A 16,816-nucleotide genomic window follows, 5' to 3' on the forward strand; every position below is an offset into this window, starting at 1 on the left:
AAATGTTGTTTTAAGCCTTCTAGAATAGTGGTTTTCAAACTGTAGCATACATCAGCATCACCTAGAGGGTTCCTTTAAAAACAGATTACTGGGCTTCAATCCCCAAGTTTCTGGAATGGGGACGAAGGGTTTGCGTTTCTAACAAGTCTCCACATGAGGTTGCTGCTGCTGATCTGAGGACCACAGTCTGAAAACCACTGATGTCTAAATCTGTAATGTAATCTAAGGGGGACGATTCTGTCTTTTTTGTTTGTGTCTCTAGAAAAATATTTAGCACATACTAGGTACTCAGAAAATATTTACTGAGTGAATGAATCTGCTGTGTACTTGAAAAACAGATAACTTTATTAAAATTGTGTGCAAATTTAATGTAGACAGGTTCTGACCAGGACCTGGGAGATTATCACATGGTTAAGGGCGTGAGCACCTTCATGAATGTTGTGACATATCCTTTGGCCATTCAGAGCCATGGTGTCAATGTATGGGGACTGTCATCACAACCTCTATCAATCACGGGGATGTGGCATATTGGAAAGAACATGGAATCAGTGTTAATTCTCTAATTACTAAGCCCAGAGTCTACCCAGCTAATTCTATACAGTTGAATCTCTCCCGGCAAGTTCCTCACCTAGGAAAGCCGAGTTTTCTCTTTTATAAAATAGGCTCTTGGGAAGATCAAAACCAACAAATATGAAGTTTTCAGATAGCAGTCTAGCACAGAGTAAGAATTCTTCAACAGTAGCTAGGATTACCTTAATCACAAATATACCTCTGTCAGGGTAATCACAGAAATCTTGATCTTCAGTAAAGAGTTGTTCATGCAACAATATTTAGCAAATATTTACAGAGCATGTCATTCATTCTGTGGGGCACGTCTGATTCTCAGATGCCACATCGAGTAACAGGTTAAAGAAAAAAAAAAAAAAAGATCCCCTTCCTAGATTTCTTGCCACCCAAAGGGCTTGTTCTAAAAACCCTGGGAGGAAAGGCCCGAAGGAGCTCTCTGGAAGAGTGCAGAGGCAAGAATCAACAAGAGTTATGTAAAGAGGTGAAGCCAGGTGTTTCTCCTCTCTGAGGAGGCACGAAGAAGGTTGAGTCAACAGCCCCCTTGCTCTTAGGGCAAACAGTTACCAGGCAGGTGGTTCTCCCGGCAGGTGTGAACGGATCAGAAGAGGCTACACTGTCCGGTAAGTACAGCTGGGAGATTCTATCCCAGGCTCTCTCTTAAGCTCTTGGCACACGGGCAATCACCTTCTCTAAGCCGTAAGAGTCTCCGTCTGTGTCTTCCAGTCTCCTTACCTGAAACACGAAGGGCAACACAAAAATGCCCCTCCCTCGAGTGGAAGTTAGTGTGCACTATGGATAGCTGTATCAAGTTCTACTGGGCAGAGGACTAAAATGACAAACAAGTAAGGGAACCAGAGAGCAGAAAGTAACCTTTACAATTCTGTGTTCCTGTGTTCATTCATAATGTAAAAGACTTAGAAAGGTACCCATTTGGACTCTTGGGAACAGGAAAATCCCAAAACCATAGTTTACTATTTTCAAAGGAGTTTCAATATGGGCAGAAATCAAGAATACTGTTCTTCAGGCTAAGTTTATATCCTGAAATATGCTTCTTGTAAGAAATAATTTAAAAATGTGGAATCTAAAATTAAGCAAAAATAACATACAGTATGTTCAGCTTTGAAATTTGCCGGGACTCAGCCAAGTTTACCATAAACAGAAGGCAGAATTGTCTATTTTTAACTTTACAGCCCTTGGGTGATTAAAATTTTGAGCCATAATAAACAACTTTTTTCATCTTTGCAACATAATTTCTCATTTGAAATTGCAGTCTTTTTAGTTGTTTAGGAGATATGGATTGAGCACTTCGTGTTTTTAAATTCTTTCTTAAACGGAAATTTCTTGCAGAGACTAAATGCATTCATTAGCATGCCAAAAGCACAGATTTAAAAAAAAGAAAGAAAGAAAGAAAGAAAGCAAGAAAGAAAAAGGAAAGGAAAGGAAAAGAACCTCACCAAGGCCCCAAAGTAAATTGCCTTCTCTTCTTCTGTTTCAACTGTTGAACAATTAACACCTTTGGCCAGTTGCATTTTAGGAGAACACAGCAAAAGATCCCACCATTCTGCTTACGTAAGTGGAAGCACCACAAACACCTCACCATCGCCCAGCAGATTATTTGGCAATTTGGCATGTCTGCAGATCTATTATGTCAGCAGAAAGTGTATCTTCCCACCAGGAAAGACAGTTGCATATGCAATAAACCAATAGCCTTTGACACACCAGTTAATTACATCAGTTAACTACTATCTCCTGTGCATGATCATAGTGCTAATGAAACTATTTTGGTGTGGAAATGAAACAGGTCAGGACAAGCAGATCAGGAAACAGAAGGGATTTAGGGTCATATAGGATGATAATGTGCTGAGTCACACAGAACTTAACCTTGGCCCCCAAAAAGGATATTAAATTATTCCCTCTGCTGTGAGTAACGCTCGTATTCTTTTCCTTTGGCATCACTTAGCGCTAAGTAGCTCAAAACTCTTTAGAAATTATCAAATTTAACAATTTTGCCTCCCCATCAAGAGCTATTAGCATCTGCGTTATTGAAGACCAACAGAAGCCCAGTCCAGAGGTGCTGACTTTGAATGCAATGGTTTTTTGCCCTAAGTGAAAGAGATGAGTGAAAGATAATGCCCGATTTCTGGTTTGGATGACAGGGTGAAGAATGGTGACAGCCACTCATTTTGAAAGACAGGAAGATGAGCAGATTGTTGGAAAAATGGGTCAGGCAGTGCAAGATGTTAACTCAGGTTTTCGTCTCTGTGTTTTTTGTTTGTTTTTTTCACATATCAAGTGTGGGTTGGAGCCTCCAGGAAAGACCTAACTCCTACTCTGGTCTTCTAGAACAAAAGAGAATATCCCACCAGACACTACATATTTAAACTCGTTCTTAAGGTCATTCTAAAGAATCCTTCCTCCAGACTAGCCATGCTTTCCTCAACTGTCCCTCCTGTGATAGGATTTCCTGATCCATTAGTATCCACCCGGGTCTCCATTTTGTTGGCATTCCTTTTAGCATTTGTACCAAAACTGGGCAAAAATATTCCAGCTGTGGTCAGACCACAGCCCAACACAGCCTTCACTTTTTAAACGGCAATGTCACACTGCTGGCCTCTATTAATCTTGTCGTCAACTTACACTCTTGGGTTGTTTTCACATCAACTGCTGTCAAATTAGGTTTCCTCCACCCTGTCTTTGTACAATGAAATTTCTATTCTAAAGGCAGGATGCCCCCATTCCTAGTCTGTGTTTAACAGAAAATGGGGATTTGCATCCCATTTTCATTTCATTCTTACCAATTCCGCCCCCAGTTTTGCCAGAATGCCCAGAAGTATAGCCTTCCGGAATGAGCTTTTCCATGCTACCTTCCCAGAGTAAAAGAGTCTGAAAATGTTCTCTCTCTCTTATCATGGATTCTCCATATCCCAGGCTACTTTATAAATAACCCTTTTCCCTACAGAACACATGGAAAGCCACTGAGGGGTGGGCGCAGTAGACACAGAGTAACAAGATGATTTTTTGCTGGTCTTGGAACAATGCAGATCTACTGTCAATTACTTCTTTCTTACTGTAGGGTACAAAATTTGTATTTTCATAATATAAATTTAAATATTGTGCACTGCTCCACCACCCCTCCCCCCCCCCCAAAAAGAACAGCCAGATATTTACCAACATCCTGGAGGCCAGTAAACAATTTAGGTCTTTTCTGTAGACAGTAGTAGTAAGGAATGCTGATTGCATTTACTTAGCTATCAGTATGTAACAGGCTGTGTAGGCTTCAGGGCAGAGGTATAGAAAAAAGTGTAAAGAAGAGGGCTATGTTTAAAAAAAAAAAAAAAGTACACTGGCCAATTTCCAGCACTTATCTCTGTTTTGCAGCCCCTCCGCCTGGCTGTCTCAGGGTCAAATAAGTATTCGGGTAAGTGAGTGGTCTCAAGGCTTCTATCTCCCCAGATATTCCTATCATCATTTATTGGGTATCCCTCAAGTTTGGTGGAACCTAATGTCTGGATTTCCACCAGGTCATGGAGCTGCAGGAAAAGCTACTCTTACTGGGTTCTTAAAACATCCTGTAAATTTCAACCTATTAACCTATACCAAAATTTCTTCGTAAAAATCCCTAAGACATATAAAAGCAACTTTATACCTCTGCAGAAGATGGTAAGAGTAGCAATAGGCTTAACCTGATGCTTATCAATGTTAGAAATCAGAAAGCACTTCTTAATAGTTAAGCTCATTACATACTCTTTTAAAGAAGAATGGGACTACATCTGTTTGGGGTAATTTAGATGTAGCTGTGCCTGAAGGCAGGAGGAAAGACAAGATCACTTCCCAGTAACTGTCTGAGTTCATTAACAATGCCACCAGGGCAGGCACCCAGTGACTCAGAATTGAGACCAGAGAGAGTGTTATGAAATCTCAAGTTAGGGAAAGCTGATCCTTATCAGCAGCAACTCACTCCCTGGACCAGCTTTCAGGGAAGGTATCCTAACTTCTTTCCTTACTTTCTGGTCTGTAAAAAATATAACCCAGGAATCTCTTAGGGAAAAGAAAAAGGTCTCTGCGGATGGGTAGCATCTAGGGTTAAGAGTCAACTACAGACCTCCTTGCTCTGCAGAACCAACCAGCCCCACAGACCCTCTCAGAAAACGCTCAACCTGACCAGTATCCAAAGATACTTGGTCTCAGGAACCTAACAAGAGGGGCTACACAAGTCAGATTCCAGGCTGTCCTCTGCAAACTGTTTTCTTCATTTCACTCTCAGAGTAACTAAATGAGCTAAGAATTATTTCTATTTTACAGATTAGGAAACCAAGACTCCATATGTTTAAAATGACTAATTCTTTTATTAGCAAGTGAGAGCTCAGGTTCGTCCACAAATCAGTTTGACCAACAAGGTTCTTTCCCTTTCTAAGGGAACAGGTGCAAGAGGTCATTATTTGAGATTAATTTTTGTTTGACTAAAAATAAATGAAAGAACACTCTTGCTTTTTGGCTCTCTAAGGGGCAAAGTTGCCATAATCACGTATCTTTCTTTCTTTTTTTTCTTGACATAATCTTCACTCCATCTAATTTAGCCTCCTTCAACTGGAAAAAGAGAAAATGAGCGAACCGTAAGAATAGAGACCATTCATTTTTACACGCTAATTAATGCATAAGTTACATCTATCACAATCAGAGATTTCAGGGCTTCCATATTTCCTCCTCTACACAAGTAGGAGGATCATAATCAACTCTGACAAATCACTGCTGACACTTAGGCTTAATGCTGTGGGCTACCAAAACACCTACATCTGAGGTAGATGTATCTGAATGCAGGCTGCTGGCCCTGGTTGCACACCAGGAATCACCAGGAGAGCTTTAGAAAATGCTAGTGCCTGATCCCATCCCAGGTGATGCTAAAAGGGTGGCCAAGGCTGAGAACTACAGTCCAGAAGCAATGAAATTGAGGATTAAGCACATCACAAAATAAGTTTATTTAGAATTCATCCGAGGATGAAAAGGGAGAGAGAATTGTATATTCAGGAACTTATATGGCAGATCTGGTTTTTAAAGTGATACACACATCTGCACTCGCCTGCCATCCAACTGCCCCAAAGAGCAAGCATTCTGGAGCTGAGCCAACCTTGAGTTCCAATTCATGGTGATGCGCAACTCAGTCCTTCTGAATCTCTTTTTCCTTGTCTATAAAATTAGGTAACACCTACCTTGCAGAATTGTCTTCAAACAGGTATATAAGGTGCTTAGCACACAGTGCTTAATAAATGCTTCAACCTTCTGAAATGTCTCTCCATTTGGCAGCTCTAGGCCCCGAACAATTCATTTAGTATGTGTGAGTCATCATTCTTTCTAAAAACTACACGCTTCTGTCCTCCAGCATTTTCCCTTAAGAGATGATCTCAATCCATAAGATTATGTGTAGAATATTTACATTCATAATCTAATTCTCCCATATTTATAGGATAGTTCGCTTAAGACCACCCTTGACTAAGTGGAAGTTTCTTTTAAATATAGAGCATCTATTTTTGACCACCTATCATATGTCCGGTATTGTGCTGAGCATTCTATACACACAATCTCATTTCCTTTAGTTCTTATAAAGCCTCTTCAGGAAAAGAACTATCTCGCTTTAGAGATGATGAAATTCTGTTGCACAGAGGTGAGGTAACTTGGTGTGCGCACACACAGAGCAAATGGGGGCACTTGTAAGAATCTGGACCCAGGTCTGTCAAAACTCCAAAGTCAGACCATAACCGCATCTCCCAGTGTATGAAACAGTTCATATATAAAGTGTATATGAATAATTTATATACAAACTATTCATAAAACACTTTGTGCATGTGTGTACATGCCAAACTTCAAAAGATTTTATAAGCTATATTTTTGTACATAGAATGCAATCATAAAATTAATGTCTAAATTAATGTTGAAATTCATCTAGTTTGTGTTTCGCAATTGGTGTTAATTTACCTCTCGTAAGTGTTAGAAAGGTTCTACAGCACCTCCCACCCCCAGCCCTTTTATACTATTCAAGCTTTTTATTGGCTCTAATGTTGATTGCCTTCTCAGGGCATCTACTGGTTTTCGTATAATTTGTCTAATTAAATTTAAAGAAGAGATGTTCCAGGGAGCACCATTTCATCATTTCCTCTTAGACTCCATTCTTTGGGCTTTAATGAGCACCTAAACCCCATCTTAACTCAGCCTTAGTTTCAGCACAGATGAGCTGTGCTTAAGACAGTCTTTAGTTGTCAGGAAAAATAGCTTTATTAAGGTCATGGAATGTGGAGAGTTTGATTAAAGCTAATCAAGGAAGAAAGCCAGGCTGCAGCACTGTGAATCAAGTCTCAGTACAACATGTTTAACATAACTTAACCGAGCCTATCTGGTAAAAGCAGACATAAATAAGATCAGGTTTCCAAAAAGAACGCACGAACACATGCAGGCGTATGACATGGTGTAATATACCTCCTTGCATGTGAGCTGAACAACTCTTTCAATAAGCAGTATATATTTTAAAACACATGGACGTAAGTGACACTGGAGGGTTGTCAATAGCCCCTTGTCATTTAAAAAAGGGGGGGGGGTGGAGAGGAGACTTATTTACATTCTTTCAGTTTTAAAATGTGTGATCTGTGGTTATGTCCGGCCGATGATGGCACATAGATACCACTGTCTGTCTCATTACTCTGTGAGTTAGGCTTCCAGCTCAGTAAACCTGAGTGACCGACACCAGCAAATGCAATGCTGAGGCATTCAACACCAACGGTATCGAGGAAAGCTCTTCTAAGAGGGGTGTACAAGTATTGTTTTCGTTTTAAGAAATTTGACAGTTGGGTATCAGGAAGGAATAGTTGGAACCTGAAAATCTGAAGACCTAGGGCTCTAGTCTAGACTCTGTAAAATAACTAATCACATGACCTTCCAAAAGATTCCTGGCCTAGGCAACCTGGGCTTCAGTGCTCCTAAGATCCAAATAAGTGTAACAGTGAACTAAACAGTCTTCTAAAATCGTAAAAGTCCTATGGTGCTCTAACAGTCTACTTCCAAATCTAAGTTCTGTGATGCTATTACAGTCTACTTCAAACTTCATGCCAGTTTTCTTCCTAATTTAAGGCAATATGTTAATATGAAGGGCCACTCTAATTGGTTACCCAATACTTAAATTTAAGAATAAGAATCCTAGGGTGCCTGGATGGCTCAGTCAGTTAAGCATCTGCCTTCGGCTCAGGTCATGATCCCAGGGTCCTGGAATCGAGCCCCACATCAGGCTCCCTTCTCTGCAGGGAGTCTGCTTCTCCCTCTCACTCTCTGTGTTCTCCCTCTCTCTCCCTCTCTCAAATAAATAAAATCTAAAAAAAACAAAAAAACCCAAGAATCCTAATTCAAAAAATTCCTGTGGAGAATGAATGAGTAGAAAGCCCTGATGAGTCTCAAAAATGAAAACACACTGTCTTGATGATCTCTTTTCTCTTTGTTGGTATCTTTCGACTTACTCTTTACTTTCTATCCTTTTTCCCTTCCCGATAGGCAGCTTCAGGACATATTATCATTAACACACACATTTTAAAAAATCTTTACAGCTAGGGTGTAAAGATTTGGGTGGCTCAGTCGGTTGGACATCCGACTCCTGTTCTCAGCTCAGGTCTTGATCTCAGGGTGGTGAGTTCAAGCCCTGCATTAAAAAAAAAAAATCTTTACAGCTAATTCCATGACATTGATGTTAGGCAGAGTCTATGTTAAACTAATGATTATCAATCTATAGCATTAATAACTAATACATACTTTAACCTGGTCATCAAAGAATCTTGCAGTGGTCATCTGGAGGAGACCCCATGTCAAACATTACATCCCGTATGGCTGAAACAGGTAACAAACTCCATGAGACATAAGCACTGGAGAGTTTAGAGTTCCACACAGTAAAATGGTCATGAAAAACAGCAGACCTTGCCTTCTACAATAGCCTGACTCACCACCTTTTTCTGATTTACTGGAGGTAATGGAATACAGAGGCTTAGGAAGAGCAGAGGAGAGCTGTGCATAATGGGATTTAAATAATCTGATTTTCCTAAGAAAAGAAATTGAGAAGCAAAGAGATAAAGGATTTTCTGTACATACACACATATACTCACACTTCTTGAAAGCACTCTGTAGTTTCCAAAGCACTTTTGTATCCTTCAGGTATCATTTAATCATTAAAAAAAAAAACAAAAAACACTAAGGCAAAGGTTCCAGTTTTTAAGCAACAGAGGAGCAAAGAAATTAAATGACTTCAGCAACTTCACATACTTTGTTAATGGCAGCAGTGGAAGTAGACTCCGGGTCCTCTGAATTCCAATCTAATGCTATCCCACTATATAACGCTACCTATTTTTTTTTTTTAACTCAACAAATATTTATTGAGTGCCAGTTATGCATCAGGCACTGCTCTAGATACCAGGAAAACAACAGTGAACAAGATCAATAAGGCCTTTTCCCTGCTAAAGCATTCTAGTGTGCATATGCATGTATTTACAATATGTATAGCTTAATATATATGGCTTCTCATACACTTTTCTATACCAGCCAGTTTATGAGACTCATTAAAAATTAAGATCACATATAAATATTTATTATTTTTTAAGACCTGCACTCATTAGGTCAACACAGAACAAATAAACCCCAGCCACTCCTGCCTCTCTTCCTTCTTCATTCCTCCACACAGCTAGCCTTTTAAAACAATCTAAGCAAAGAGCAAAGTAACATCTATTCGAGTTACACATTTGTTCACATGCTGAGAAGGAAAAAAAAATGGCTATAAAAGACTTTAGAAAAAGGAGAGGTTCAAAATTATGGAGAGAGCTTTTTTTAAGGATCGTTTTAAGCATACACAAAGGATCTTAAAGAATGCACATGGACATCTTGTTTAGAAAAGTTTGTTCTTTTTTCTTCTTTTTAATCTACAGAAAGCACAGTCTTAAAAAGCCTGGGGGTGGGGGGGGTGTCTGCTCCCCATCTCTAGTTCTGTTGCTGAATGAAAGATCCACAGGAAATTAACACAGTGGTAGGGAGTTTCTGGCCAAGAGTGAACTCTGAAACAAAAGACCCACTATTGTGTAAGAAAAATCTGACATCTATACCCTCAGCCATATTTTAAACTTCAGTAATCCTTTAGTATGATCTATGATTTGTTGTAAGTTTTTAACATATATATCTAGCATGTTGTATTACTCCTCATCTTCCAACTCCTCCTAAAAAAACATTTTAGTTCCTTTGTTCCCTCCTTCTCTCGTTTGTCTTATTTAGACAGCAACAGAGCAAATGAATTCAACTAGCTTCCTTCTTTTACCATCCATGTCAAAAGCCCACTAGCTTCAAGGTTTACAGGATTTCCATTGTTACCAAGTTACCTGAGATTATAATATTAGCGTTTGTTGTTTCTGAGCTGATGTTACAGAAAGAGCTCATTCCTTGGTAAATTTGTGAACCTGACATTGTTGATATTTCCCCACGTCTAATAGCCTTTACAGTAGTAATACCATGGAAAGAATACTGAGGCATGACGGTGGGAGTCAGTAATCTAAGAATTTAAACTCAAACCACGTGCTGCTCAGACAGATCCACTGAGCATGATCCATTTATGGGATGAAGTTAAAAGGTGAGATTCTTTTAGTAATTGTGGATTGCCTTGTTTGACATTCAATGCCAATCTTTCAGAGAACTTTTTAGATGGATTTTCTTGATTCTTTTTTGGTCAAAAAATGACATTAGCAAAGCTGGTCATATCTTCACTGCTACCCTTCAAAAGCAATTGGGTTTACTTCATTTCTATCAATATTACTTTCCCTAGATTTAACTGCTTGTCGAGAAACGTGTAAAACTGTGACCTACCAACACAAAATTCTGTTCCTCTGCTATTTAAATAGGTGCTGGTAAAGCCAGAAGTAGGAACAAGTCACCAAAGTATCAGCTGGAGAAGTTTTCTGGGCACATTCCAAAAGTCTACATCTGCTTGGCAATAGCTCAGGAAAGAGATACGGTTACTCTTTTTACAGTAACATAGCTTTCCCAGGCTTCAATGTATGAAAAACAGCTTGCTCTGTATCAGAAGAAAATCCAACCAGATTTGCAAAAATCACATACTCACTATTCTACCCCATCAACTTAAACATCACTGCCATGCATAGGACGAAAATCATCAATGACATGGTTATCATATATTGTCCTGTTCATGTGGGCTGAGAGTCCAAGTGGGAATTTTTTTTTTCCTTTTCTTTTTGCAACATAAACACTTAAAGCATTTAGTGATAAAATATTAAAAGCGTAAGGCTCCAGAGCCAGTGAGTACAAGTTGCTGATATAGCACCAGGCACCAAGGAAAGGTGTCAAGTATGTTAAAATATGGCTCTAGCTTAGACATTAGGGGCCCTATTCTTTCCCTAATATGCTTGCCTTGTTCCTACTGTCCACAGTTAAATGTGCACATCAGCACTAAAATGCATCCCCTTAAAATCTAGAGAGGAAATTCAACACATCTATGTCAATGAACAAAGTAATTGTCACATTTGTTCACCACAAACAAGAGATCTAGACACTGTTTTTAATTATAACATTAATTGATCTTTTGTCACCACTAATTAGAGCAATAACATCACATTTAGTAACTTTACTAGCGGGAGTCAACTTTGAGTTGCTGGAAAATCCATCAGTGGGGAAGAGGGTGAAGTGGGCAGAAAAAGAATTTAGGGGAAAAAAAGTCACATTATTTTAAAAAAAGAAGTGTTTATCACAGTTGGGTGTATTTCTATATTACTGCTTGTGAAAACTTCATTTGGTCTCTTTGCAATGAGAGTGCATACTCTTATAATATAAAACGTCCCCTCATTGTTGGGAAATTACAGACAAGGAAGAGTAAGTTGATGACCAGAAAAACTACCTTTGTGCCTTAAAAAGAAGTCACATGAACCTGTCATAGCCCTAGTCTGTGAGAAATGTAAGGGACTTTAATGGGTGTTTTAGTAGAACCACTTAAAATTAAGTGATGAATTGGAATGGGAAAAGTTATTCCAATAAAAGCAAACAAATTAACTAACCTGACCTTGGTCCACATAAAAGATTCATTTTCTTAATGGAAACAAACTCTTTGAGCCTAGCTCAGGTTTAACCACTGAAGTGTATGTGGAACCTAAATTAAGCTATAGAAATGTATGCCTCCAGAAACTCAGGTGTATACATGCACAAGTAGGTAAGAGTTCTTATAGCTGCGAGATATGCCACTAGCATGGTCTAGTATGACCCACTTCTCCAATGATTACCACGTGAGTCAGAAACCTGTTAAGACCCAATTAAGAAAAATGTTATGCATCACTGATGCATGTTTTGTCCAGAGCTTAATTCCACTGTTTTCCTAAGTAAATTCTGTCTCTTCTATTCATTAACTTTCTCTTCCCTTGGGTACAACTAGCAGCTTCTCCCATTTTGTTTAAAAAGGTTATAGAAGATCTGAAAGTTACAGGGCAATGGGCACGTCTTTGTGTCCATTACTCAAAAAGAGTAAGATAACATCTGTCTTCATCACACACTTAGCATCTCTGATGTTGCAAAAACCAGGAATCTTTCTTATTTCACTAGCGGTCTGAAAGACACCATCAACATACCCCAAGCAAATTGGAAATGGACTGGTCTTTTCTCTTCTTCTTACCTCAACAACCAAAACTGTTTTAATAAAAAGTAAAAGTAATTACTGAATAAGTCATTCTAGGAACATAAGAAAAGCTTAGAGTCTAGGCTGGTGAGACCAGACAATCATGTTTGAAGCAATCGAAGACATTGACTTTGGCTTTTTGAAGGAGTGTCAAGGAAGGTTCATCCTAACAATGTAAGAACCATTACGCTGGATCAATTCCCTTGTCTATCAAGCCAAGATTCTAACTTGAATGGGGTCCCTACTAGACAGTCTAAAGGAATGTATGGCTGTGCTCTGAAAGTCTCTCAAAATTCCTAGCTTTATTAGAGATCTTTAACATATTCATTATCTCTAAACTCCCCTTGGAAAATATCCCTAATGTGAAATACAGCAAAGAACTAGTAACCTCAGATAAGAAAACATGACTGCTTTCTTTCCATAGGTATATTTCACTTGCAAAGCAACTGTCCCTTAAAATCAAGTTGCATGGGTTTATGCTCTTACTCTGCAAGACAACGGCAGATATACATACAATAAACTAATCCTGGGCTACTTCATATGGTCGAAAAATGACCTTTACTTAATCTTGCTTGCACTTTTAACATTGGGAAGATTAAGGCGGGAAAAAAAAGGCATGAGGTAGGCGCCACCATTTGTTGGAAAGAATACTACTGTTCTGAGTGTGTGACCTTTGGTAAGTGACTTCATGATCAGAATCTGAGTTTCCTTATCTGGGAAGTGTAGGGGATTGTATCAGCTAGCCTCCCTAAGGTTTCAATGCCTAAAATTCTCTTTTTATGTATGTAAAATCATCAATTTCCATTTCCTGCAGGCCAGTGCCCATCTTAAGCAACACATGAAGGAGTATGTTAATAAAAACTTTTACTCAGGGTATATATTTTTTATTTCACACCTGATAAAACTCACCATTCTTAACTGGGCTCTTCACATCTCATTATGGTTCATTATTCTTCCTCTTCATTATTTATTAAATTCATTAGGTGCTCAGTACAATTGTATTATTATGCCATTCACCCAAAATAAAGGCACATGAAATAAGGTTGACTAAAATAAACGGCCCAATCCTAAAACACAGGCAGTTTCATCTGAACCATTCCATTCAATGCATACACTTTAAGGATCTAGTATTTACCAGAGGCCTAGAGCGAGAGAGCAAGGACTTGCAAAGGTCCCTGACCTTGAGGAGCTCCCAGTGCACAGAGGAAGCCAACACCTATCCTACAATGGGTAAGTGCTGGGTGGATACAGGATATCCATCAGGGTCCCACACATTCTCAAAGGTTCCTGCACAGTCAAAGGTAAAGTTTTGGTGAATAATACTTGGGCTTATAATTTAAGACAAAGAAAAATGGAGGAAGTTCTCTACTTCGAATATTTCCTAACTTTTCAAGACAACAAGTTCCTTTAAAAATTTGGCAATCGTCACCAACCCTCCTCCCAGAAAAATTCACAGGTAGTCTAAATTCTGCACTCAATTTCGGTCACTAACACACAGACCACGAGTTAACCTAGCCTTTTTGTCCTGTTCACTATTAACGAATGGTTTATTAATGGCTCCAATAATGGCACACTAACAACTGGTCGATGAATCAGGCAGGGCAAGATGAAACTAAGATATCTTCTAACACTCATGTTCTTTTGGGTCTAGATCTCTAAAGATTCCAAAAGAGCTCCATATGTTGGAAGGTGAACAAGAATCAACAAGAGGACACTGGTGTGTGTGTGTGTGTGTGTGTGTGTGCGCGCACGTGCACGTGTTCGTTGTCAAAAAATACAAATCAACTAAGTGCAAGATGGCAGAGACCATATGGGCAGCAGTGGTTGTTAACATACCTGCATGAGAAAAGAGAACTCCATCGACTCTGTGTCGTTCCTGAGGTGGAATCGGGACCAAGGAGAGATGTTAATGAGACAGATTTCAGCTAAATAAAAGAGAGCATTTTTAAACAACGTACATTATTAAGACAGAGGGACTGCCCCATGAGGAAGGGAGCTCCCCCTGAACCTGAGAGGCAATTTAGTGTAGTGCGGGAAGAGGGAACTAGGCTCAGATTTCAGTTTTGCCGGAAGCTAGACGCATGAGCTGAGGCAAGTTTCCCTACTCTTATATGTCTTAGTTCCCTCACCTGTAATCTGGAGGTTATAAAACCCACACGTTAAGTCAAATGAGATGGTGAGAAAGTGGCTACTCCAGTATCTTGCAGATATGAGGCATTCCATATAAGTTCCTGTCAACCTTTGTCCCCACTCCCCCAGTCCCTCACTTTTTTTCTGCAAGTATTTAAGCAGAGGCTGTTCAGGATAACACCTAAGGAGGTTCCTCCAGAGGGAGGCGGTTAGACAAGATGGCCTTTAATATCCTTTTAAGTGTACGGTTTGGTTAGCAAAACGATTCTTCGGTGATAGCTCCTCTGCCTTATGGGTACAAAGTGGAAATGATTTACTTCCTTCCATCTCCCTTCCTTAAGCAGCCACCTACAAAATCAGAATGAGTGCTCTTATTTTTCTTCTTAGGTATTATATGCTTGCTAGTTCATTCCACTTTATTTCAAAGAATTTTCCATAAGCTCTTAAATGTTTCCATATGACACCATATTCGGCAGGTAACCTGAGTTCATACCATTCCCCAAACACGAGTCCCTACAAAACGTTCCAGAATCTCTTTGTGTGCTCTGAATAGAATTTGTTAGGCTGCCAAATCATTCGGTCTTCTCCAGATAGCCTTGTCGTTCCTAACTTGGTTATCAAATTCTTTTATCAGCATATTTTAATCAAAGCCTTTCAAAACAGTCTAAGGGTGAGGAAATACCAGAAGGTCTAAATGAAAAAGGCAAGAGGGCAAAACACAACTACCGATGAGGACAAAAGCAAAGGGCTACTCTGACTTTGCTTCAAGATACAACAACAGCGGAAGCTACCGTCATCTTGGGAGGAAAAAAAAAAATGCCAGCTCAAATGTCTCATGTGAATAAATTATTGGCCGTTCATAAACAACAACAAAAAGAAGGTATTCTCGTTTTATTCCTAATCCATGAATGTACACAAGCTCTTGAGTTAAAACAACTTAAGGGGGGTGGGCAGGGAATCTCTCTTTTGTCAAGAAAGCATCAGCCACCCCTCAGGAGTTTTAAAAATAAAATGAAAAATTCAGAAAGGAAGAAAAGTCCCAGGCTCCATGCCTCCTAAGGCAGCAGAGATTCAGTCGTCTCATGGCGAGAAGCAGAGATGGTGGGCGCGATCCAGAGTCACAGCTGCTTTGGAAGCCGCCGGGCTCTCCTGTCATTTCAGAAGCCTTGCTGCACACAGACACATTTGAACATGGCCACCTGGATTCCCTCCTCTCGTGGCGGGAGGCCAGGTTACAGTGGCTCCATCCACTGCTGCTCCCTAGAAGGAAGAAGGGAGGCCTCTCCACAAAGTGTTTGCCACCCTACATGTGGGGTGATTTTTCAAATAGGGCAATAATTAAAAAGAAAAATTCTAGCTGCCTCCTCCCATCCAGCTCCAGTTTTAGGACTAAAGGAAGTCATTGTTTCTTGCATTATTATTTTCTTTCAACCATGACAATAAACACTCTTCAGCGAATAACTCATCAGTGGAAAGCTATTCAAAGAATTTTACATTGATAACACCACAAATGTGGAACTGGAAAGAACTTGGTTGATAATTTGTTCTGAACCTCTCACTATTCACATACCTGGAATGTCTGCTCCTCTGCCGGTCAAAACAGAAAATCCTTAGGAAAGATTTGGTAATACAAATCTTCCTGTCTGCTCCAGACAGAATTAATCTTTTCTTCCTTTGTGAGTCTCTATCTCATACACAACACTTACTACATTACTCAGTTGTAATGTCTGTCTCCATTGCAAGACCTTAAGCTTCTTGAGAGTAGGACTCGGTCTTATCCATCTATGGATCCAAAATGCCTAGCATAATGGGTCGGCTCAGAGAAAATTCTCCCGGTTGCCTCAAGAAGTGGTTGCTGAATTAACGTGGATCGAAGGACACTGAAGGTCAAGAAGCTAAAATGACTGGCCAAAGATCACAGGGCTAGAACAAGAACCCAATCCCACCCCCAGCAGTGTTCTGAATTCTTCATGGACTCTCCCATGCTAAAGGAGATGACAGTACTGCCTATTTATTTCATTGGCCCTCAAAACCCAATTATTCTTCCTTCAGCACTGAAGCAACTCTTCCTCCAATAAGGCTCTCCGATTCAAGAAAAAGGATTCTGTTTTGCCTCGTATTAAACAATTTGATAAAAAGCTAGTAAACAGAGAGGTTTTACACATGCAAATCTGCCCTTGCACCCAATTTCAATTCTCTTATTTTCCTGATCTATATTCCTGCTCTCCAGATGGACCATCAGCTTTATACCAATGCCAGCAACAGCTTGTGTATTGTTTGTTTAAAACAAAGATGATGGATTAAATATCATATGCAATGTGAGGAAAGAGGTTAAGGCTAATATTCCTGTTCTGAAATATATCATAAACCCAGTCCATGTAGCTTTTTTTCCCAGTGGATTCGTATAAATAAAGATTTAATTTTATTTTTCAGACC

General features: G+C 39.5%; 1 protein-coding gene across 17 annotated transcripts in view; it reads right to left on the reverse strand.

Annotated features, from left to right (window-relative positions):
* NFIA (nuclear factor I A) overlaps window positions 1-16,816 on the reverse strand; it is a 369,091-nt gene that overhangs the window by 307,134 nt on the left and 45,141 nt on the right. The gene's annotated exons all lie outside the window — the stretch shown is intronic.

This window comes from Mirounga angustirostris, unplaced genomic scaffold, assembly GCF_029215605.1.
Source record: "Mirounga angustirostris isolate CCGP_5_RB_7025 unplaced genomic scaffold, mMirAng1.0.hap1 SCAF_4, whole genome shotgun sequence".
Classification (NCBI taxonomy): domain Eukaryota; kingdom Metazoa; phylum Chordata; class Mammalia; order Carnivora; family Phocidae; genus Mirounga; species Mirounga angustirostris.